We start from the raw sequence: 26843 nt of genomic DNA, 5'->3' as shown, positions 1-26843 counted from the left end.
AAGAAGCTAGAATAGAGGTACATAGATTCAACACCTTACGTTCATTTACAATTGCTGATTTTTTAATAGCATCAAAATTGGTACAACAAAATACTAAACTTTTAGAGAATGCACCGATAACAATGTACATTCAAACGTGGATTTACATTAGCAATTATATATAGAAAAATGAAGTTTGGTTACAATTTTCTTTAGGAGTACTGCTTTAGCCATATGAAATGGTTAGCAACTAGAGTGGAGATTTTATCCTTTACATTTAAAAAAGGGGTTGTTTTGAGACAGTAAGAAGTTGGGTATGAGTCAAATATCCAACCAAGAAACCACAATAGGATGTTATCTTAACACTATCCATAAGGTACAAGGGGGATTTTTGGTCATAATACTTTCGCTCGTAAGATCGGATACATAAAGAGGTACCATAGTCACTTTTTAGCGACTTGTATCTGATATCATTAACCAAAATTTTGTTGGTTGCATTAAACCATGGGTGTTTCTTCCATAATCTCCTTATCCTCTTGAGGAATACAACTGGTCCCCAACTCCTAGTGTCTGCCCAAACCTTGTATTTGTCCTCATTAGTAGATTGTATTGCACATCATCATTTGAAACCAGACAAGAAAACCTCTGAGTACTACACCTATGTTCTTCTCTTGTGAGCTAAGATGTTACCAAAGTAGACAAGTTATGCATCATGTGCAAGCCTGTCAACTAATAGTACCTTGTCACAATATAGAAAGGTCTCTATGCTTTAAACTGTGAAGCAGTGGCATTTGGTCACACCCAATGATATCACAAGTATTGTCCTAGTTGTTTGAGTCATATTTATCATGAAGCAAAAAGAATGCTAAATAAACAATGTGTCATGGATCTTGTCATCTAAACTGTAAAAATGTAGTTTCTTCTCAACAACACCTACTCAGTTTGTCATATAAGTGATGTGCACCAATATGGTTACCTAGATTGACCATCAATGCATCGATTGAATCTCATTTTGCATTTAATTGAATAATTCTCTACAAAATCAACAACTGACACAATAACATCACTAGGAAAGTTAGCAATCTTTAAACTATTGGGTTTTCCACCTAGAAAGGAATTTATGTGTGATGAATCTTTTGAGATAATATGGAAAGAGGTGAAAAAAGTAGCACTTTGCATTTTTTCTACAATCAAGGCTTTCTCTTCTTCTTACTGCCAGTGGAATTAACCTATCAAGTTTCAACATTCTTACAAACCTTCATAGTCAAATCCCTATTATTCATTGAAATCTCATCCACAAAATGTTAAATTGGCTACACCACAATTGGACAATCTCCAAATAGATATTTTTTTGCATGGTACTCACTATCCAGAGGCTTTGGGCACAATGTCAATTCCCACAAATTATTGATGAGTCGGCACACTTCTGGGTTTGCAAAACACGAATCATCCTTTTTCTCTCCATCCCTCACACAATCTCTCTTGATTTCTTTTTCCTCCCTCTTCTCTCTCTCTCTCTCTCTCTCTCTCTCTCTCTCTCTCTAGGCAATGGTGCTACCTATGATAGGGGCAAGCGGATTGAGATTTTGGTAACTTGAGTCTTGTGGATATGTACACACATTGTAGGTAACTATATGAGCAAAAAAATGCTGAAAATTTTTCATGTTATGGTTCACTCCCATGTATGCCCTCTTTTCTTTACTATTGAGGATGTGTGCGGTGGGCTTGAAAAGTTAGCCACTCACAAAGCAAGAGATATTCAAGGTATCAATCCTTTGATGATTAAATGAATGGGAGATTTTACACATGAGTGGATTGTGATATTTCCAACCTTGCACTTCAACATGGTTTGCCTTGTGATTGGAGTACTAATTGGGTCAAGTCTTTGCATAAAGGAGGGGATGTACAGAATGTAAATAACTAATGGACTATAATGATTGGGCCTCTTATGGAAAAGTTGTTTGGGTGCATAAATGAGATAAAATTGAGTGATTGGGATGAAGAGAATGGCAAGAGTACAAAAAGACAAGAGGGATTTTGTCGAAGCCAAAGCACCATTGATCATCTTGTTATTCTTCATGTTCTCATGGAGGAAAGTCCATTGGAAGACAAGACATTGTATTGTTGCTTTGTGGACTTTAAGAAATACTTTGATATGATTCCATGTAAAAATTTATGGAGAAGCTCCAAGTGCCAAATCATTTTATGCTTGCGGTTTCTTGAATCTATGAGAAGGTGATGTGTCAATTGCACATGCGAAGAGGAATTTCAAATTTTTTTGCAAGCACTATTGGGGTTAAACAAGGATGTCCATTGTCACCAACTCTCTTTGGTCTATGCACCGATCAATTGGAACAAATGATACTTGACTTTATGCAAGAAGAAGGCATGAGGTAACTATTTTCAATGCGGTAATCATGATTTTGTTGTATGATGTAGTGCCTCTAGCACACACTTTGGAGGATACACACATGTTGGAATTAGGGTTGCAAAGAAACACACACATCTTGGAGAAGATGAAGTGGAGAGTGTATTACTTAGTGTGAAATGGAAAGATGGATAGCCCTAGAGTGATGGGCGTATATACAATGCTCGGGGGAGAAAACCTCCTAAAGAGGGAAAAAATGCCCCGGCGGTCCTAGTGTGTTCACACACATCACTACCACATATATATGGTAACAAATCCCCCGTGGAGTGATGCAATGAATGAGAGCTGGCACATGAGTAAAGGGAAGTGCCATGCCCTGAGGACATGATCAGTCCACAAAGGGGAGTAAGCCCAAAGCTTTGCGGAAAGCTTCAAGATTCTCACGAGACAATGCCTTTGTGAAAAGATCTGCAAGGTTGTCCTGTGTTGGCACATAAGCCAAGTTGATCTCTCCTGCTAAGAGCCTCTCCCTGACATAGTGGTAATGTACCTCAATGTGCTTTGTGCAAGCATGAAAAACTGGGTTCCTCGCAATTGCCAATGCGCTCTGACTATCAGTGTAGATAGTGTTGGCAGTGTCCTATCCAACACCCAAATCAGCCATGAGGCTTCTGAGCCATACACACTCAACCGTAGCTATGAAGACTGCCCTGTACTCAGCCTCACAACTTGAAGTGGCCACAGTAGGTTACTTCTTGCTCAACCATGATATACATGAACTACCAAGCATGAAACAAAAACCACTTGTGGACACTCGCGTGTCAAAACAACCAGCCCAATTTGAGTCCGAAAAAGCATGTAAATCTGGTGGCAATGATCCCCCCTTGGGATAAAACAAGCCAAGATATATGTAAAGTGCCACTAAGGTAGCGGAAAATCCTCTTGACAGCCTGCCAATGCTTAGACCTTGGGCTATGCATAAATCTGCTGACCTGTGAGACGGCAAACTGAATATCCGGCCTTGTGTTGCATACATATTTGAGGCAGCCAACAACAGTTTGATAAAGAGTAACATCAGCAAGATCGCGAGCATCATGTAAACTCAACTTCAAACCTATTTCCATGGGATTGGCAATAGGTTTGCAATCCTCAAGTCCAAACTTACATAGCAATGTCTCTATGTGACTTTTCTGATACAAGGCAATACCACCATCACACTGCTTAAACTGTATACCCAAGTAATGATGCAACAGCCCCAAATCTTTCATCTTGAAAGTAGCATTCAAATCAGCCTTAACTTCAACAATATGTCTCTCGTTTGGTCGAGTGATCAGCAAATCATCAACATAAAGAACCACAATGAGAAGTACATCACCCTCACACTTTACATACAATGTGCTTTCTATTGGACTATTACGAAAGCCTCGTTTGATCAAATGAGTGTCATCTTTCTCATACCAAGCACGAGGAGATTGCTTCAACCCATACAAAGCCTTCTTGCATCTGCACACTTTCTCCTCTTGTCCTTTTATGACAAAACCGCGAGGCTGCGTTGCATAAACTTCCTCAAATATGTCACCATTCAAGAAAGTAGTAACAATGTCTAATTGATGTACATCCCAACCAAAGTGAGCTGCCAATGTGCATAGAAAACGCACAGTAGTCATACGACAATTGGGAGCAAAGGTCTCTTCATAATCTATGCCTTTTTGTTGTGCAAAACCCTTTGCAACAAGTCGAGCCTTATGGCGATCAATCTCACCATCCGGCTTGCGTTTCAACTTGTAAACCCACTTCGTACAAATGGCCTTTTTGCCAGGAGGCAAATCACATAAAGTCCATGTGTCATTTTCTATAAGTGCGTCATATTCTGATTGTATGGCAGCCATCCAATTTTTTGAATTCTGTGCTTCATCAAAAGACAGAGGCTCCTCAACATCATGTAAGCTAGAAACGGCCAAAGCATAACAATCTGATGCAAAAGATGCATGGCGAGAGCCTGAACGAGTACGAGTAGACAAAGGTGCATCCAATTTACTGTCACGCAAAGTGTGCACCAGCCATTTTGGCATACCTCTACCCTGCTCATTTTTAGCCCTTTCCTCATCAAGTATATCATGTAAATCTGCATCAGTAACATAATAGGCTGATCTGTAACATTTTCAGAAACCCCATAGGATGTACATTTGCCTCATTGGAACTTACATTTGTATTTCCACCACTGAAAAGAGGCAACAAAGTGTCATAAATGTCTTGTGAGCTTACATTACTGTCTCTAGTACATGACAACAAGGGTTGAACAGAATCTTCCAGAAGCATTACATCCCATGAAACCAGAATACGTTTTGTTTGTGGATGATACAACATGTAACCTTTGCTTTCAGCACTATAACCAACAAAAATACATTTGACAGCCTTATCATCCAATTTTCTGCGTTGTGTTTGTGGCACCATAGCATATGCCAAACAGCCAAAAATGCGCATGTGCTCAATAGAAGTCTTTCTATCATGCCATGCTTCATATGGAGTAACAGAATGCAAAGCTTTTGTAGGACACCGGTTTAGTACATAAGTGGAACACATGATGGCCTCAAGCCAAAAAGAATGCGGAAAAGCTTGACTTTTGACCATACATCGTGCCATTTCCGTAAGTGGCGTGTTTTTCCTCTCAGCAACACCACTTTGCTGAGGTGTATAAGGCATTGTACATTGGTGTTTTATCCCATGACTAGCCAGAAATGCATTGAATTCATGAGACATATACTCCCCCCCTCGATCGGAACGGAGGGTGCCCATAATACATTTCAAGACATTTTCAGTCATAGCCAGAAATTGTTTGAAGCACATAAAACTTCGGACTTGCTTTAAGCAGAAATACCCATGAATGCCTAGAGTAATCATCAATAAAAGTACGAAGTACAGCTAATTTCTCAAGGACGGAGTTTGCATGGGCCCACAAACATCACTATGCACAAGCTGCAACCTGTATGTGGCTCTAACTGATGAACCATCCTTTGGAAACTTAGAACGCTGCATTTTACCCAAAATACAGCCTTCACAAACATGTTTGACAGGTGCTTCAAGAGGCGGCAAAGAAGCAACCATATCAGATTTTTGCAAACGCAGCAAACTGGCAAAATTCAGATGACCAAAACGTGCATGCCAAAGTTTTGCATCTGAAATAGCCCTTGAATCTGCAACTGCATTTGCAAAATTTTGTCCACACTTGTCATACAAAGTGAGCTTATACAGCCAACGACACAAAAGGCCAGATGCAACAATTTCATCACCAAAGCTGAGATCATGAACTATACATCTGTCATCCAAACATTTGACTACAAGTCCAAGTCTAGCAAGTGCGGATACAGACAAAAGATTCTTCTTGATCCGAGGTACATAAAGTGCATCAACAAGTGTGAAAGAACTGCCATTAACAGCAGTAAGCACAATCTTTCCAACTCCCTGAACCGGATAAGAGGCATTGTTGGCACAAGTGACTGAATTCCCATGAGGGACAGACTCGAGAGAGGTGAACAATTCATGATGTGAGGTAATGTGCTTTGTAGCACCACTGTCGAAATATCACACATGTGAATCTGCAGCAAAAATGACAAGCATGCATCATGGACAGCAGGATTGTAAGTGCACTCTGCGCTAAAAGCCCATTCTGCATCAACATCAGCATTACAGTCTCCTTTTACAGAAGACTCAATAATGGTTGCATTTGTAGTGGAACCAGCATTTGCAGTGGAACCACTCTCTTTATTCTTAGCCTCTTTGGCCTTCAACTTAGGACACGATTTGATCAAGTGATCATTAGCTTTACAATAATGACCACGCATCTTCTTTTTGCCCTTATCACTAGAATTGCCAGACAAAGTGCTGCCAGCAGAAGCATTAGGAATAGAAGTTTTTCCACTCGCAGCAGAACCATAAGAAGTGGTTGCATTACTGTTACAACCTGTTTGTGGGTCACCGCGACGGACGTCCATAGCATAGCTCTCAAGCATCAACATATTTATCAATACAGGGGAAGCGACTCGGATGAGGCATGGAAACTCACTAGGGTGTCATTCCTAATGAAGTGAACTCAAAGAGATGCAACTACTAACTCTACAAGCGAATCAAACGCATTACCGCCAAGTAATCTGCATACGTCCTCCTACACAGCTCTCCAGTCATCACACTCGTTTACCATGCAAATCATATCGGAATCGCACGAAACTTGAAGGGAAGCTATAGGGGATTATCAAGAACATGTCCTATCACTGTCACAGCATTCTGAAGAGGTACAACGATGACGATCATTCGTCCCAAAGTCAGAAAAAATAGCAAAGAGGTGATCCTAATGGGTCGTTTTAGGGTCCCTAAAGCCCCTCCTAGGGTCAAAACAACATAAAACACGCATATAGACACTCAAAACAACGATTTAAGGCCTCAAACTCGTAGTTGAGAACCTACACCGAATCTTGAATGATTACACTTGAATGAAAGAGCAAGATGACAGGAACGCAATGCAATAATCAAATCTGAATTTGGATTACCGTAGCCGCAATGGCGAAGATTACAAGTTTGAACAAGAAGGAGCTCTCAAACGTACGCTGTCTTCTCAGTTCTCCATTAAAAAGATCATCCTCAAACTTACAAAAAATGACCTTTATAGATTAGGTCTTTACAAAATGGCTTGTCCGGCCATAAGCTCCCAAACTTCTAACTGGCTCTCTAATATACAATTGCTCCCATAAGAATAATCATACATCCTTTGACAAATTCCCGGCTTAGAGATGCTTCTTTACAAAAGAATTTTACAATGGTTTCTCAGAAAAATATGATCCTTCTCTGGAAACGGCCGCGTGTTGCTTCGTCTGTCAAACACTCCCCCCTTCCTTATCCTTGCACGCCCTCGTGCAGGTTCAGTGCTTTGGCTGTTGATGTGGCTCCAATGAAGCAAGTGTCGCTGAAAAACTTCTTGTTCGTAGGACGGCTTCCAGGGCTTCTTGATGCTGTCTGAATGGATTTTCAGATAACGTGTGTTGGTATGCTACATACCTTGCCTTGAGGTCCTTCGCCATAGGATGGAAAATCCTTGAGTCAATTTCGAAGAATCCTGTGATGAAGGCCTCTTCAAATGTCTGCAAGTAGTGTGATGGTGGCTGGTACATTAGCCTAGAGTACATGGCCATCAAGATGTGTCGTGGCGGGGAATCCTGTAGATTCCAGAAGATACCTCTGTGTCCTTCCAAGAACAGATTCCACGGATGATCATCGCCTTTAGTGTCTTTAAACACCTGGATGCAGGTGACGATCATCTGGGCTATCTTTACTAACATTTGGCACGCCAAGTCGGGGACATCCCACAGCAATGTGACTGTCGAATTCAGTGTGCTGACCATGTAGGCCACCGTAGGGGGTTGCTGCGCTGTCAAAATTGGATAATTTAGCTTTTGCGGCCTTGAACCCTTCCATGTGGCGAAGTCTTTCCAAGTGCGTCTGTGAGGGACTGGGCAGAATGTAGGATCTATTTGTACATGTTGAGGAGCGTTGTGGTAATTTGTTAGATCCTGTGGCCTTTTGTCCAACCACTTCTGCCTCCACTTGGGGTGGTCATCGACAAGCATCTGAGATTCTTACTTTGTTAGTGCAATGCCTTCGTAACCCCCATCTTTGTTTCGTGGCAAGGCTGGCCGCATCTTTTCTTTTCACAAAATCGCTTCATGGCATAGCAGAGGAAACGGGAGATACTCATGGCCAAATCCTTGTACCTGCTCTTCTGGTTGTAAGTATGCCAGGGCTGCTGACTCTAGTATCTTCTTTTCATAGAGCATGTACTCCTTTGTTGACCCCTCTGGCATGTCTTGAATGCTCTCATTGAGCTCATCTCTTATATCCAGATCGGGCCCTTCAAATTCATGCTCCTGTTGCCCTTGGTGTGATGTTCCAGGCAAATCTGGCACTTGTTGTCCGGGCAGCAGTTGTGGTTGAGTCTAAGCTTTGTCTACATTGATTTGTTGTTGAAAAAGCAGATCTTCTTTTTCTTTTAGCAGCATGTCACCGATCTGCTTCTGAATTTGTAGTTCGACACTGGCTTGAGCTAGTTGCTGCTCCATTTCTTTTAGCTTTAGCTCATTTGCCGCCGTTTGGGCCACCATCCTTGATACGAGCAGCTGTCTTTGAAGCTTTTCTCGCTCTAGCTCTACTTTTAGTGCCGCTATAGTTTTCACTGCGGTGGCATCATCAAATGTGGAGACCAATGCCCCCGCAGGTTCCTGATTTGCCATCAAAGTTGTCAGAGTGCCTTTGACAGTATTGTATGAACTACTAAGCCTCTGAAATCTTGCGCTCTCGTAGGCAAGCTATTCCGTTGCTCTCTGCACTCTTGTCGTCACTTCTTGGCACTCCTTTTCTTTGGCTGTCCAGTCTGTCCTGACGTCCACCAAGTCTTTGATGAGAGACTGAGCCTGGCTCAAGGTCTCTCTCCTACGTTATGCATTCTAGTTGCGCCCTTAGGCTTTCTTACTCTTGTTGCCCAGATGCTTGCTTTTGTTGGGCCTCTTGTACTTGCCTTTCCTTTTTACTTAGCACCACGTGCTGACATTGGAATTGCCGTTCTAATTCCCTTAGAGTTTGTTTGTAATCAAAACCAGCGACTGCCTGGCAAGCTTCGTGGTATCTGATTGCTTTTGTAGGAGGTATAAATTCCTTTTGCGAGGTTGAAGGGGGAGGAGTTGGCTGTTTTTTGTTCCATGGAGAAGGGGGAGGAGGAGGAGATTTTGGCGAGGGAGGCGGAGATTTAGGAGGTGATTTGGGTGAGGGAGGAGGTGGGCTTGATTCTTGTCGTACGTGCCTCTTTTTTGAAGTCTCTTCCCCTTGTTACGAAGCAGATGCTTCGGCTTTTCTTTTCTTTAAAATTCTGATGATTCTTTGGCAGGTGAGATCCGCCGCCCGTCGCGCTTCTAGATTCCTTTCTCTTTGGATCTTTTTTAATTGCTCTACCTGGTTTGCTTCATCAGCAGCGTCTTTCTCTTTCGTTCCTTCAGTGGACTGTGAAGAGATGTCCACTTCCGCAACCTTTTGCTCTGCTTCTCCGCGCGTATGCGAGTTGCATTATCTATTCTTTCTTGCCTCTCCCTTTCGAATCTTCTTTTTTGTGGCCGTTGTGTTGCAACCGCTCTAGCCTGCCTGCTAGTCCATAACTTTGTTCTTCTTTCCTCGACTCTTTTTTGAGCTTCCGCATATGCTTTTTGCAGGTCCGATTGAGGTACTGCACTTCTCTCCTCTATTTTCCTCTCAAGCGGCTTTGTGGAGTCTTCCTCCTCGCTTTCTTCAAACTCTGACGGCCCTTTGTCTTTCGACTCTTGGGATTTTCCTTCATCATCTGTCTCTGTTTTTTCTTCATCACTCGAGCTTTTGTTTGTGGCCTTTGCTGAGCGCGATGATGTCGCGCCAGGGGTCATCCTTATAGAATGAGCAACTAGCTTGGCTTTCTAGATCAGGGCCGTTTGAGAACTGGCAGCTGGCAAATCTTCGATCATTCCCAAAGCTTGGTATGCTATTCTGGTTAGCATCGGCCCTGCGTTCATGTAGCTTTTGTTTTTTGCAGAGCTTTTCAAATTTGCTTCAATCAGGTTTTCCAGAATCTAAGAGCCATAGTCACAGCGAATGGTTCTATTTTTGGCCGTCGCTAGAGCCATGACTACGGCAATGTGCAGTATTGGCTCGGTGTAGCGAGGAGGCTTTTGTACTCTGAAATGCTGGGAGATCAATCGCATTGGCAATTCCATCTCTCCGTATATCATGTCACTGTATTTGTATTTGTTTCCCTTTGCTTTCACGAATGCCTTCTCATTGTCCAGTGACTTTGTCTTCGCCAACAAATCGTGTTTCCCTGGGAGGAAATGTAAAGCTTCGTTGATGATTTCCTTCGTGATCTTTACTTTCACCTTCGATCCATCCTTGTCCGTGAGCATTGCCTACCCATCATATTGTATCGAGCTCATGAGCTCGTGGGCCCTCATGTAATCTGTCCCCCATGGCTGTAATCTGAAAAAGTGCTCCAAGTGTACTGCTCGCACTACCTCTATCACCTCTAGCCTTCGGTGGAGGTTCCATATCTCTCGTGGCATGATAGTTGTCTTTACCAAGTCACCATCAGCATCCTTAAACTTTGAGATGAATATGTGGGCAGGGATTTGAGCACGTATTTCATCTGAGATGTGAGCCTTTTCATTTGTAGCGAGCTCCTCCACTTCATATGGTGCTGCTATCCACTGTCTTTCTTTCTTTTGGCGAGGCATTCTGTGTCAGGAGAATCACAAGCTGTCAGGATTTTGCCTTCACAATCAATCGCATTTATACTTTTAGCAAAAAACAGTTCAAAAGTTAAAACTGATCACAACTTGAACAAGTTTCATCCATTCTTGTCCATATTTCACCAGTGGGACTAGGAAGACTAGAGCTATGACTGATAAAAATCTGAGCCAATTCTAGAGCTGAGGTACATCGATCGCGATCGTAGTATAGAGGCCAAAATTAGATTTGATCACAGGAGTGGGTTGCTAATAGTTGGCGGGTCATTTTGGTCCAGTCTGTGTTTCATTTGAACCACTTTTGAGTTTACAGGTCCCAATTCTAGGTTACAAGGGAGTTTTGGACTAGACTCTGACTTTTTATGAGTTTTTGATGTCCAAATGGCTTGAAACTTGGTTGGTGACTTGAACAAGATGTATACAAGGGATCTGATAGGTTTTTGTCCATATCTGGTGCTGAGGTACACCAATCGCGATCGGTGTTCTAGGCCTTTTTTGGGTGAAAACTAGCACTACAAGAGGCTATTCATATTAGCGACGCTCAAACAAAAAATCCCCGGCGTCGCTATGAGCGTCGCAAATTTCTTTGTAAATTTGCGACGCTCATAGCGACGCCGGCTGGGCTAAAAAAATAACCGAGCGCGCCCAAAAACTCAGATCTCAGATCTGAGTTTTTCGGCGCCCTCAAGCAAGGAGCAGGTAACGCTCTCCCTCTCTCTCTCTCTCTCTCTCTCTCTCTCTCTCTCTCTCTCTCTTTCTTCTCCACACACACACACACACACACACACGAGGAGAGGAAGGAGAGCCAGGTATGCTCCTTCCCTCTCCTCATTCTCATGTTCCCTTCCCCTCTTTCTCTCTCCCTCTCTCTCTCTCTCACACACACACATACACACACACATAGTGTTTTTGAGAGAGAGAGAGAGAGAGAGAGAGAGAGAGAGAGAGTACAAACAAAAACAAAAATGCACACACACATACATAAACAAAGAATGCACACACACATTGAAAGAGGAAAAGAGAGAGAGAGCATGCATAAACAAAAAACGCACGCATTGAGAGAGAAAAAGAGAGAGATAACATGCATAAACAAAAAACGCACACATTGAGAGAGGAAAAGAGAGAGAAAACATGCATACGATCCAAAAAAACGCACACACATTGAGAGAGAAAGAGAGAGAAACTAATTTAACGTCGTAGGAAACTAATTAAAATTAAAAGACCTAAAGATCTAGCCGACGAGGAGTTGAACTCAAGACCTATTATTCAAGAGGGAAATGGCATAATCAATCTATCATACTTGGCATGGGTGATAGAAAGGTTATTCCATTTATCTCTTTTTATTGGCACACACATCCACACACGCGCACACACACAAGAAGAAGAGAGTTATACCGTCGTAGGAAACTATCTTAAAAGACGTTAAAGATTAGGTTATATGTAGACTTACATTAAATTAGATTTAGGTTTATTTTTAACTAGATTTACGTTTATTTACGCTAGATTTAGATTTACGTTATATTAGATTAGATTTAGGTCTCCATAGACTGCGATGCCTGCATGAAGCGGGTGAAGAAAGCCCTCAATAGAATATAGGGTATTGCTGCCTTCACTCATGGTGGGCTCCGTCGATCCAAAAGTACTGGTGAAATGTCTTCAGAAGATAGGGAAGAAGGTGGATCTTCAGGGCGGCAAGAGACACTACATCCCGGACACAATGACCATCTAGACAACCTCTAGTCATTCAACAGCAACTTCAAAGTTAGTAACAAGAGCAAGAACGGTCTAAAGGGCCAATTGCTGTCGTCAGATGTGGATGGAGATGAGGCAGCGTCACCGCCGGAAGTTAACTCTCACATCTTTAGTGATGAGAATGCCAACTCTTGCCGAGTTATGTGAAAAATTATGTGTTAAATCAGTTTTAAGGTTCTTATAATCCCTGTTAGTTTAGTTCTTTGTTTTTAATATAACATAATTTACGTTAGATTTAGATTTATGTTATATTAGATTAGACTTAGGTTTATTTAGGTTTACCCACACACACACACACACACACACACACAAGAAGAAGAGAGTTTTAACATCGTAGGAAACTATCCCAAAAGATGTTAAAGATTAGGTTAGATGTAGACTTACGTTAAATTAGATTTAGGTTTATTTTTAGTTAGATTTACGCTTATTTACGTTAGATCGAGTCCACGCAAGAATTACTTACGGTTTAGGGTTTAGAGTTAGACGAACAGTGAAAAGATCTACTGTGAAAAGATGTTAAGATGCTGTGAAGTGCTACAGCTAGAGAAGAGGCAAAGGGGTTTTGTCCACTACATGCAGTATCATGTAGACGTGGGTGTGTAGATTTCTTGTACCCACAAATATAGGTATTGACCAATAAAGATGCGATTATAACCCGGTGGTTCTAATCTCCGTGCACCTCTAGACCGAGGTGTGCGGGGATTGGACATGACTAGAGAATGTGAGGTAAAGAGAGAGAGAGAGAGAGAGAGAGAGAGAGAGAGAGAGATAAGACGAAGAATGCCAATAGAATGTTAAATTTGTTGTCCAGGTTATAAGTTTTTTATCCTCATTATGAGTAGTGACGAGGATGTGGGACCGTCCAACCGAAACATCTATCTCTCAACGAGGGTCTTATGTCCTTGTAATCAATGCAAGCATGCTGTGCGACGGACAAGACGTGTTTCTTTGCAGCACGTTCGCGAATTTGGCGAGTTCGATCCATCTATTATAGATCGAGTTGTTGCAATTTATAACTCGTCGGACTCTGACGCTGGCCAACAAGCAGCAATCTTGCAACCCAATAAACGTGTTCGCAGGCGCTTTGGTCAAGCAGCATATGTGAGGCCACAAGATGTAGCCTCTGACAGCTCGGGGGATGATCATGCAGAGCACATTCCCAACGAGGCAATGTTTGAGCCCGAGATTGATGAAATGATCGAGACGATCATGGATTCAGAAAGGCTTATCTATGATGATATGAAAAGTGAAGCCGATACGCCATTGTATAATGGAGCACGTATGTCTAGATTGAAAGCACTCCTGGTTCTTCTCAACATGCAGACAAAGTTTGGATGGAGTGACACTAGCGTCACAACGCTTTTCAGGTGATCTATTACAATTAGTTTACTTTAATAAAACTCTAAATGTATAATGATCTGATAGATTTTTACACGACTGTATCATATTTTTATGTTGTGTAGATTGCTGAAAGAGCACATACTACCAGCTGACAATGTGATGCGAGATTCCCGAGATGAAGCAAGAAAGATTTTGCGAAACTTAGGGATGGATTACAATTCTATCCACGCTTGTCCTAATGACTGCATTCTTTTCAGAGGGGAATACATAGACATGGAGAAGTGTCCGAAATGTGATTCCGAAAGATATCGAGTAGATCTCCACAGGACAAAAAATCCACAAAAGGTTTTGCGACATTTTCCTCTGCTTCCTCGCATCAAGCATTTCTTCGAATGTAAGTCCATGGCCGCCCTAGCATCATGGCATGAGGAGAATAAATCTTCGGATGGTGTGCTACGAATTCCTGCAGATTGCGCAGCCTGGAAACATATAGATGGAACATGGTCGGATTTTGCCAGGGAAGCTCGAAATTTGCGCTTAGGCCTGGCTATGGATGGCGTAAATCCATTTGGTCAAAGATCAACATCTTACAGTGTATGGCCCGTTGTCATCGTCAACTACAACATTCCCCCATGGTTGACTACGAAGAAGGGGCACCTATGGCTAAGCTTGATTGTGCCAGGGCGATATAAAGTGGGGAATATGGATGTGTATCTTCGTCCACTATTGGAAGAGCTACAACAATTGTGGATTGGCATAGAGGTGGTGGATATGAGCCGACACACAGGACGACAGAATGCTTTGATCAGAGGCATTCTAATGTGGCCCATGCATGACTATCCCGGGCTAACAGAATGCTCAGGTGATCTATTGACACTCCTCACTCAGATACTGTAAATCTTGTTTTTTCCCATAGTTGATCTATTATCATGTGTATACATGCAGGGCTTCAAACAAGCGGATACAGAGCATGTGTCACATGTGGACCTAGACTGAATGCACGTAGGGCACCCTCACTGAAGAAGCAAATCTACGAAGGTCATCAAGCGTATCTTCCAGAGAATCATGTGTTACGCGACGGCTTTTTGGGAAGAGAGCCACCAAGGATGTCTGCACAAGCATGGTTAGAGCAGAAGGAGATGTGCGATGACGGATTGCCTCCAGGGATGAAGAGACTATCTCTATGGTACGAGTTACCATACTGGCCCCGACTCATGATCAATCACTTGCTCGATCCAATGCACATATTCAAGAATGTGGGTAATCTACTATGGGACCATCTGACCGGCAAGAAAGATACTTTGGGAGCCAGAGTTGACCTTAGAAATGTGGATCGTATGGAGCAATATTGGCCGCAAACAGCGTCTGATGGATCGATAAAACTCTCCAAAGCACCATGGATTTTCACAAGAGCCCAAGAACGCAAAGTAAAAGAGACCATTCGATCTTTGTGGACCCCCACTGGCGTAATGCACTCGCTCCGAACGTGTTTTACTAAAGAAGGAAAGCTTACCGGTTTGAAGTCACACGATTGGCATAAAATGTGTCAGGTACGTTCATAGTGGACTTTAATATCATTGCATAAAATGTGGACTTTAATATCATTGTTGCACATACTTTACAGTTTATTTTACCGGCTGCCATTGAGGGATGTTTGTCTCTCAACATCCGTAACATAATCTACAAACTTGCAAAGCTGGTGCAATGGATCTCACAAAAGGAGATCAACGTAGACTCCATACCATTCGCCAAACTAAATGCTGCGGAGCTTGTGTGCATGTTTGAGAAACATTTTCCTACTACAATGCTAACCATTCAGGTGCATCTTCTTGTTCACATAGTTGATGAGGTGGAAATAGCTGGCACAGTTTATTCCAGATGGATGTTCTTCTTAGAACGTTTCATGAAAACGCTTAAGGGATATGTGCGTCAAAAGGCACGTCCGGAGGGTAGCATGGCAGAAGGTTGGTTGGTATCAGAGTCCCTAGTGTACATTGGAGAGTGGCTAGACGGATTTGATAAAGCCCGGGACACGCTATGGCGAACCATAGATGATGAGCGCATATCTGGGATTGTCATGTGCAATCTCGGTGTTGAGAAGAAGATGACGGAAGATCTAGAGGCTAAAATCAACCGATTTTGCATGCTTCACAATCCAGTGATGCAAAAGTGGATTTCACAATATGAGGATGCAAAGCAAGAGCGACAAAGGGCACAAATCGAGTGGAGACGGGGAAGACGACCACCGATGCACTATCCAACGGTTCTGGAGAGCCTACCAACCTTCATGAGCTTAAGATGGTTGCACAACCAATTGAAAAGCGCACAACAATGCAGTGACGAAGTGACTGAGGAAGAGTGGGAGTACTCTCGGGGTTGCGCGACCAAGGTAAGTTTGCAATGTACGACTAGCAAGTGACTTTATTTATAAACGTTTGAACGGCCACTCATAATCTTTGTTCGTTGTAGTATAAGTCATACACAGCAGCATGGTGTAAAGGTCGACATTTTAGGGTGGAACGAATCGACAAAAAGCGTTTTACTCAAGATTGTGGAATCATGGCAAAATTTGAACAGTCTAGTCGACGACGTTCCTCTGATGCAGATCCTGTGGTGGCGGAACTCACTTACTTCGGCACGCTGCAAGAGATTTTGAGGATCGATTACAGAGGATTTTTTGTCGACTTGTTCGACGTGCAATGGTTCAAGATAATCATGGAGGGTCGTAATGCTACTGTGCGTAGAGGAGAGTCTGGTTCTCTTGAGGTGGATTCTACTAAGAAATGGACTGACCTAAGAGACACTTTCGTACTACCCGAGCATTGTGAACAAGTAAGTATGTAAATAGTTAACATCCCCCTTTTAATTACAAGTTATGTGCTTGAAAGCTCTCATGTAAGTTATGTGGCTCTGGCAGGTAATATTTCATCCTACAAAGTCTACATCAAACTGGTGGTACGTCATAGAGGTAGCCCCTCGTAGTGCAAGGACGTATGAAGGCTACCATGTGCCAATCACAACAGCATCAATGGAGGAGATCAGAGAAGATGCTCAATCAGAAGCCGCTGCGGTGGTGCCAGACGAGCATCAAGATGCTACTACTCTATATGGGGTGCATGCAGAGGAGCTACAAAATGAAACAGAGGATATGTGTTTAAACGGAGAGCTCTATATAGATATAGGAAGTTATGCTGAGTTATGCGAGGATGAGAGAGAGATCTCTTAAAGCCACAAATATTGTATTTGAACAATTTTGCTCCGTGTTGTAAAAGCTCTGGCTCTCTAAGTACCTTCCATGGTGTATAACGCTCTTTTCTACTCGCGCTCACATCTTTTGATTGAAAATTCTGAGTTTCGACTTGCCTCTTCTATCACTCAATTCATTGCGTCATTGTATTTATATGCGTCATTACGTCATTGTATTTAATGGTCTTTGCGTCATTGTCTACTCTATTCATTCAATATTAAGTTTAAATATTCGTGTGTTTAATGCAGGTATGGATGATGAGGAGTTTCTTTCTTCTTTGTCACCGCAGCAGAGACAGTGGTACGTGGAGCGTCATCGCTCTGGCGCATCATCGCGCCTTCCTACTCCATCCGCATCTCCCTCTCTTTCGGAGCATTCGGCGCGCTCCGAAGCTTCGGCGTCGACGAGACGAGCTTCACACTCGTCTAGACACCGGCGCTCTAGTGGTGGCGGTGGCGGTTGTTGTGGGGATTCCGCCACCAATGCCTCCACACCGCCTCGTGTTCGACGAGGCTCTTTACCCTCCCCTTCTTTGCCCGCCCCCACACCAGCCACAGCATCGCCATCTACGCCAGGTTTTGCACGGCTGACTGTTCCTAGAAGCTACACACCTCTACCTACTCCGCCAGGAGCCACTCCACTCGACACTCCTCGCTTCGGGGCCCAGACGCCGGTGGAGACACCTGACGTCCGTACCCCCATCGACACGCCGCTAGAGACCCATGCCGAGACACCCAGGTTCACGCGTCACCGGCCAGAGGGCTTGTCTTACTCCATCAACTTCAGCGGCGGCATCATCATGGATGATGACGGCAAGAAGGTGATCTCGCGCATGCGTGGTCTTTGCTCTCAACTGTTTAGACACTACATACTAAACAAATGGAGTGAAGTACCAAGTGATTTAAAAAACAGAGTCATCAGCATACTTCATGATGAGTTTCCCGTTCCAACACGGGATCAGCGCTTCAATGAAGACCTGATGAAGATTTGAATGCGCGAATACTGCAAACACAAGCGTTCCAAAGTGCAAAAAGCAATCAAGAATGGGTGGAACAGGCCAGATTGGCTGGCCAAAGAAGATTGGAAGAATGCGAAGAAAGCAGCGCGCGAGAATCCCGACAAGTGGAAGCAACAAAAGGATGCAGCCAGAGCGCGAGTAGAGGCAGGGAGCTCGCACCACTTGGGGAGCGGTGGATGGGCATCATTTGAGGCCGATTTTGTAAGTGTTTTCACATTGCTCTTTATGTTCGATAGTTTAGGGTTTATGAGTTTTTTAATTCTAACATAATGAAATCTTTGTATGTTTTGACAGTGGTCGATGATAGGACGTGATCCCACACCGTACGAGCGCGAGTACGCAGGCAGGAAGGGCTTAAACGCCCTGATGGACATTCTCAGTTCTCGCGGTGGCATGGTTAGTTTTTGGGTTTACTCTTTTTTATTTTTTGTATTGTTTTATAAATGTCGTTATATGTTTATACTTACTGAAAGCTGTCTTATTGTCTTTTTTTGCAGAATCCGACAGATACGCCGCTTGGACGCGATGAGACGTCTGACTAGACGACGTCAGTTTAGCCGTAGCTAGATAGCATTAGTTTAGGGTTTCTCATAGCTTATGTATCATGAGATGGATTTTATACGTCTTTTTGAACCATGTATATTATTACATTTGTCACCGCAGTTCCTTTTGCCAATCAATTCTTTATGCCTATGATGTTGTACAATTGTCATTATTACATTTGCCAATCAATTCATTTTGCCTATGATGTGTACAATTGTCAATTTTGCAAACAATGCGTCTTGTGGGTGACTATTTTGGGTCTATTATCTACCCTTGCACTTTTTTTAAAAAGTGAATCAAGTACAATATGGTTGATGGGTGGCAGGGCATTCAATGCCATGCCACCAAAAAAAAAATTCTCTCGGGCGTCGCTATAACTGTCGCTATTTATGGCTCTGTAGCGTCGCTATGAGCGTCGCTATAGTCTTCTGTGTAAACGTCGCTATAACCGTCGCTATGAGCGTCTCTATATAGCGACGCATATAGCGACGCTTATAGCGACGCTCTCGTAGCGACGGTTTTAGCGACGCCGGGGGTTATAAAAACCCAATGTATTTCCGTCGCTAACAGCGTCACAAGAGCACACAACCTCTTGTAGTGTAGATGGACATGAACCCCTATGCCTGCCTAGCCCACTGATGACTTATTTCCAAGTTTGGACTTAAAATGAACAAATTAGAGCAATTCTTCATTGTTTGACCATATTTTACTAAGTCTAACCATATTGGGTTTTCTTGATGAACTTTGGTTGGATCATGGAGTTAGTTGAAGTTAGTTTTAGAGCTTCCACTGCTTCCATGAGGTTCTGCTACCATCAGCCTACTCCATTGTCTGATTTTGACCTTATCGGGCACTTTATACCCTGTCTTAGGAGGTTTTCTAGATTTGTGCATTTCTCAGGCATTTCTTGGATATCCATGTGATGCTTGAACATCCTTAAGTGACCTTTTGGTTTTGGCATTGGCTAGGCTCCAATTCTACCTTTGTGTGATCATTCGAGACTGAAATGACTATATCTGTACTTGCAGGAGATTTTGAGATCCATCCGAGGTTTTCTACAACTGTTCTTACTCTTAGTCGGACAAGTGTACCTTTCAAACCATTCATCATTATTATTAATCGGATTTTGGTAGTTGTAGGTCAAATTTTCCCTTTTCGGTTGTGTTTGACAAATTAGGCCCATTTCATGAGCAAAATTTGTGCATTTTCCTTGAAAATTCAAGAGTGTGTACAGCTTTTAATTGAGTTCCAAGCCTGGGCCAAATCAAAAATTGTAAAACCTGCATCTGAAGGCACTGATCGTGATCGTACCATGGAGGCCAAAATTGATTTTGACACCAGCAGATTGTAGGCGAGGCTAAGGGGAGGTGTTTTGCATGTTCTGTCCCAGTTTTTGTCAGTAAGGTACACCGATCACGATCGGTTTTCTGTCCCAGTTTTTGTCAGTAAGGTACACCGATCGCGATCGGTGTACCACCACCAAATTGTGATTTGACCATATGGGTTTTTTCCTTACCTTGTGTTGATGTGTTCTGTGCCTGAAAAAAGTTTTGTTTGGATGCCTCTAAGGGCCCTTGACCTCTTTGGCCCGATCTGACTTTGATTTGATTCCTTCGCTCGTTTGTGCAATGATTTGCGCTTGCATGCGTAATAGACTTGACCTTTACTTGATAAGGAACATACCTATGAAATTTGGTGTGAAATGCTGGCTCCAACCGTCCGTACGGGGTAGAAACGTGGCAGCTCGCTCTAGGTCAAAAAGCTCTCTCCTTCTCTCTCAAAAGGTGAAAATGAACAATGAGCTAGAGTTTGGCCTACCTGGCCTATATCTTCCCGAGATTTTCGTGACACAGGGATGATTTCTCTCACCTTTGATCCCGATATAATCTGCATACCACTTGTGGGTCCAACCGCTTGTCGTTCCGGCGTCGTATGACCATTTGATGCGATTTTGGTGAAATGTAGTCATGATTATTAAGGCTGAAATTCGACATCTTCAGATTAGCTTCATATCTTCCATGCTTGATAACCTGATCATGATACTTTGGCGTTTGCTCCCAGAATTTTTATTCCGACACTTGTGAGTGAGATTTTTTATTAACGAAAATCAAACAAAATAAATTGGAAATACTTATTAACTGGCAAAATTTAGCCAAAATTATTATACTCACCCCTAAGCATATATTTTCTCTATAAGCATCCCAATGCTCCGGATTTTGTCATTACAGCTCATTATTATGCTGGTCGGATCATACAAAAACGCTAAAATTGTCAGGTTTTGATCGAATATGTTCGAAACTGAACTCTAAATAATGAAAAACACACACATTATGTACATATATACACGTTGGATCCCTTAATGGCCCTGACTGTTGCTAGATTCATCAATTACTCCCCCCTTCCTTGTCTGAGTCGTCCCGGACGAAGGTTGGGTGCATGTGCATGGGTTTCGGAATCTGTGTCTATGCATGGACGTGTAATGTGGCCCTATTTTGATGTTTGAGACAATGCGTTGGGTAACAATATGATGTGCAAGATGCGGGAACTGAATGTAGTTTTCAGTGGCTTTTGATGGTGAAGATAGTTGTTTATGGAACAGAAGAGCTTGCAGTCGAATTGCTCTTTCCTTGATTGTGGGTGTTGTGATGGAAACTATTTTTGGAACCCATTTGTATGCGGTTTGTTGCATCTTTACAAAATCTACTTTGGTTTTCACAGGTTTCCATTGCCATTTTGGAGGTTCAGACTTCTTGTTTTGAGTTTGGGTTTCCTTTCGAGCTCGGTCGCCGAATCTGTAGTTGTCTTTAGTTTTAAATGCCATTTCCACTTCGGAGTAACTTCTGAAGGTCTTTGAGATGATGCTGCTTCCGTCTGGAGTTTGTCCTTAGGCAGCCATATTTTGCTTGGTTTGTTGGTCAGCAATCTTTTCTTTATCCATACTTTCCGAATAACCTTTTGTGGTGTTGGTTGATTAGCCGGTTGCTTTTTGTCGATGGGGATACTCAGCCACGAGTGATCTGTTTTGGCAAATGGATTCATGTACACGTTAGAGTCCTGTGTGTACCTTAATGCATGTTCTGACCATTCAGTGACTGCATTGTACGTTCTCATCCATGGAACTCCCAAACATATTGATTCTCTGATTTCTCCGTCTTTCATTACGAAAAATTGATGAGGGCAACTATTTCCATCAAGATTGATTGGTAAGTTTACTATCCCCAATGTTGGTATTGTTGCACCGTTTGCTGCTTGTAGATCACGTGTGGATTTCACGAGGGGTTCATTTGTAAGCATCCTGTAAGTGGAGAAGTTGACCGCATTGACTCTTGCTCCTGTGTCAATCAATGCTTGTTGATATCTGCAATGCGGGAGTCTGACATTGATGCGAACATCGATTCCTATTTCCCATTGCTCATCAGTTTGAATTATAGACAAGGGAATTTGAGCTGTATCTTCTAGTTGAGGAAGTCTTTGTTGTTGTAAGATTTTTTTTCGCTTTAAAATCCTGACTTTGGCCTCTTCCTGCGCTTGAGCTTTCGTTTCCTTTGCTTTGTTCTCGCGCTCCTTCGCAGCATGTATTTTGGCAAGCATCTCTGTGGTGAGTGGTATGTGGTATTTCTTTAGTCTGCAACCACTAATCCAGTTAGGCATTTCCTCTCCCTCTAATGTCGCAAGTTTCATGGCACCACTAAATGATATGTCATGAATCACATAGGGTCGATTTCCTCGCTTTTTGAGTTTCCGGGAATGTTGTTTCAGGGTATACATTAAGATGTAATCTCCACTAGCAAATTCCTTGCTGATAACATGTTGATCAAAGAATGATTTCATGTTTCATTTTTTTGCGTAGATTGATGCAACGGCTCTCAATCTAGTTTCATCCAGTTTCTCCAGGACATCTACCTGATTGGATAATTCATGGCCCTTCCATTCTAATTGTTTAGCGACTCGAAGCGTGGGAATAAGGAATTCAAGTGGCAAAATCGCTTGAATTCCATAAACCATGTTGAACGGAGTTGTTCCGATTGACGTTTTGTAAGCTACTCTATATGCCCATAAAGCTGAATGCAGCTTTTGATCCCAGTTAGCTCGCAATTCGCCGACAATTTTGGTGAGAATTGTCACCAGAATTTTACTCGTACTTTCTGCTTGGCCGTTCGCTTGTGGGTGATAGGGAGCGGATTTTCTATGAATTACCATGAATTCATCCAATAGGGCTTCGATCACTTCATTGATGAAATGAGTTCCTCTATTGCTCACTAGCTCAATTGGTAAGCCATATCTAGTGAAAATGTTCTCATACAAAAATTGTGTTGTCGTTTTTGCATCATTTTTGGTTGTTGCTTTAGCTTCCACCCATTTTGTTAGATAATCTGTTGCCACAATAATGTATTGAGAGTGCGTTTTATATCCCGGAGGTACTATCGGTCCTACAAAATCTATTTCCCATTTCGCAAATGCTCTTGCTCCCATCATTGGTCTTAAGGGCATATCATCTCGTGCTCTAGGAATTTTTGTTTTCTGGAAATCGTCACATCATTTCACAAACTCTTCAGTGTCCATGAATAGTGTAGGCCACCATATGCCTGCAATAAGAATTGCTTTGGCCGTTTTGTCAGCCAAGAAATGTCCACCAGCTTGTCCACCGTGTGCTTGCTCTAAGATAGGAATGTATTCCTCTTCAGTCGCGCACATTCTCAATTGATTGTCTTTTCCCCTCTTATAAAGACTGTCCTCAATCAGTACATAGTTTTCTGCCTCTTTCATGATCATTTTGATTCGTGATCTACTCATCCCCTCAGGCAGTATCCTGGTGGTGAGGTATTCAACAATGTAGTTACTCCATCGGGGTGCGACAGATAATCTGAATAGAGTCGCGTGCTCTATTGTCTTTTGAAGCGTGCATTTAGCGCAAGATTTGACATGCATATGAACACTATGTCGCATTTTCGGCCAATACACACCCATTCTCATTAATCTCTGATACATCTGTGCATGCCCATTGTGAATCCCCGTTGTTTGTACATGAGCTTGGTTTAGGTACAATTCCTGTTCACTCGATTCAACACAAAGCCTGAGGATCTGATCCGATCCCTGTTTGTATAGCCTGCCCGCCAACATTACCAATGATCTGGATGCTGCAATGGTAGATGGTTGTCTTGTCACATTCAATGACCCGATAGTCAGCAAAGGAATTACATCCTCGCTCCATCTTGGAACCATTTCTATGTTGAAAAGATATGCATCTGGCAAATCATCATCAACTCCTATAGGGTTTTCTCCATGCATCATTCTAGATAAATGATCCGCTCTTTGGTGTGTAGTTCCTTTTTTTACTACTACCGTGAAGTCAAACTCAAACAGTATGATGAACCACCGAACAATTCTCCCCGTACTGCAAGGTTTGTTTACTAAGTACAGCAGTGCTTGGTAATCAACGAAGAATACAAATTTATTGGAAAGTAAGTAGTGTCTAAACTTTTTCACCGCATAGACCATACCCAATCCCTCCCTTTCGGTTGTCGTGTAATTCTTCTCTGCATTGTTCAGTTGTCTACTGGAGTAACTTATTGGAAAATCCATGTTGTTCTCTCCAGGTTGTGCAAGGATGCATCCTATTTCATACGCTGATGCATCTACGTGGATGTGAAATATCTTTTCCCAATCCCAAGCTTCCAAAATTGGAGCGGAAATTAATCTCTGCTTCAACGTTTGAAAAGCTTTCTCGCACTCATCCGTCCACTCGAATTTAGTTATCAGTGCGTAAAGTGGTTTTGCAATTATAGCGTATGAGTAGATAAATCTGTGTAATATCCACAATGGCCCATAAATGCCTGTACCTCTTTCACCTTTACTGGTCGTGGTAGATCAACAATGACGCTGATCTTCTCCATGTCTGTCGAAATACCGTTTTTGGACACTATATGTCCCAATATTTTTCTCTGTCTTACCATGAAGACACATTTCTCTGGATTCAGGAAAATCTGATACAGTCTGCCTTTTTCAAACACCTTGGTCAAGTGCTCTATGTGCTTCAATCTTACAAGAGAGTGAACGCACAGGTCATCCATGTAAATTTCTAAGAACTGTCTTAGATATTCTTTAAAAGCATGACCCAGCAGCCTTTGAAATGTGGTTGGTGCATTTGTTAAGCCAAAAGCCATTACTCGGAATGCAAAAATACCCCATTCAGTTGCGAAATCCGTTTTGTGTTGATCCTCTGGTTTTATTGCGAGTTGGTTGTAACCCGAAAAGCCATCTAAAAAACTATAAGCCTCTTTGCCTGCCACCCTTTCTATTACATGATCAGGAATGGGTAGGGGATAGTTGTCCCGAATCGTAGCAGGGTTTACTTTCTTGAGATTGACGCACACTCTTAACTTTTCGTTTTTCTTCGGGACCACCACAATCGGTGAAACCCAATCGGTGTGCTCAATTTCGTAAATAAACTTTTCTTCCTTAAGTTTATCTATCTCCTGCTTGATCTTTTTCGCAAACGTTTCATTGTAAGTATAGGGATGTTGTCTGCTGGGTTTGGCGTCATTCTTAAAGGGTATTGTGTGTTGACAGATACTTGGATCCACACCCTTAAGATCTTTGTATGACCATGCAAACACATCTCTATACTGTTTAAGAGTAGCTACCAACAGCTTTTCCTCTTCTTCAGTAAGATCCGTGGCAATATATGTAGGTTTTGGATCTTCTCCTGGCTCCGCTAGATCTATTCGTTTGGCTTTCTCAGGACCGTCGTACGATGTACACGATGTACCCGGTTCCTTCAATTCTCTCATTGGTTGTTGCACTATGATTTTCCTATCTTGTATGGTATACTTCTTATAATGGGACGGTGCATCCATCTTGTCAGAATTCTTGTCCTCATTTGTTTCAAAGTCAGTCGTCCATATGTCTCTGAACGTTCGCTTGAGCTTATTGTATTCCGTTTTCCTCTTTGTTTTGGTCATTGCAGACCCTGTTGTCCCCCTTTCTTACGACTTAGTTGTTTGCTTTTCGTGTCTGTTCTTCTTGTTGTTTTTTCGCGGTTTAGTTTTGATAAACCGGCCAATGATCGAACCTATTGCCCCTCTTTACATATGCATGAATGACCTTGCCAACAAAATCAAAGTGGTTCTACCCTTCCTTGCACTCAGTCTTAAGATAGTTAAATTTTCATGTAAAACAAATGAAAGAGAATTAAACATATAAACAACCTAACATCTCAAGTTTCATAATTTCCAATCATGCAAAAGAAAGTGGAGGAAGAAAGCAATAAACACCATACATCAAGTAGTGCCAAACATTCCCAAAGTACCAAAAGTACTAAATGTACCAAACAATCCTAATTTTTTATGGAGAAGTACCAAGCAATACCAAATGTATCAAACAATACCAAAAAATTTCAAAATATATAGAACTACCAAAAATACCAAAAATTAACCAAAAGTATTTTAACTAGAGTCTTTTATATACAAAACATAGAATTACTAGAAGTACCAAAGGTTCAAAAGTATCAAAAGTTCGAGAGGGACCAAACCTACCAAAACATTGAAACTCTAAAGATTAACAAACCCACAAACAACTACCAAAAGCACTAATGTACCATATAGTCATAATTTTAGGCAAAGGTACCAAAAGTACCAAACAATAGAGCAAATGCACCAAACAGTTTCAAATGTACCAATTAGTTTCAAAACTACCAAACAATACTAATTGAACAAATAGTTCCAAAACTACTAAACTAACTAAGCTACAAAAGTATCCAAACTTAACCAAAAGTACCCAAACTAGAGTTTTTTTTTCAAACGTGGGACTACCGAAAGTACCAAAGGTTCAATATAAATAAAAGTTCCAGAATTACCAAACCAACCAAAAAATTACAACTACAAAAATTAGGAAACCCACCAGATAACTACCAAAACGTAACTACGAACACTAGCCAAACCGTCAAAACTACGAGACCTTTCAGAATGAACAAAACTATACAAAGTACCAAAAATGAAATTTTTTTCTTAACTGCCAAAACTACAAAATATTTCAAAACTACCAAACCTACAGTATCTTTTAGAACTACCAAAAATATCAAAACTACCAAAACTACAAAATATTTCAAAACTTTTAGTACTAGAACTTTCAAAACAAATAAAGCAATCTCAACTATAAAAACTACCAAAACTGTTGAAATAACCAAAACCGTCAATTACTATCAAAACTGTTAGTTACATATTCCTTATGAATGTCTTCTTCAAACCTCTAGATGTTGTCAATTGGCTACTAAGTCAGCTTCCACCTCAA

This window comes from Adiantum capillus-veneris, chromosome 15 (assembly GCF_014529385.1).
Source record: "Adiantum capillus-veneris isolate H3 chromosome 15, ASM1452938v2, whole genome shotgun sequence".
In the NCBI taxonomy this organism is placed as follows: Eukaryota; Viridiplantae; Streptophyta; class Polypodiopsida; order Polypodiales; family Pteridaceae; genus Adiantum; species Adiantum capillus-veneris.
Note: the sequence above shows the minus strand (reverse complement) of the source record.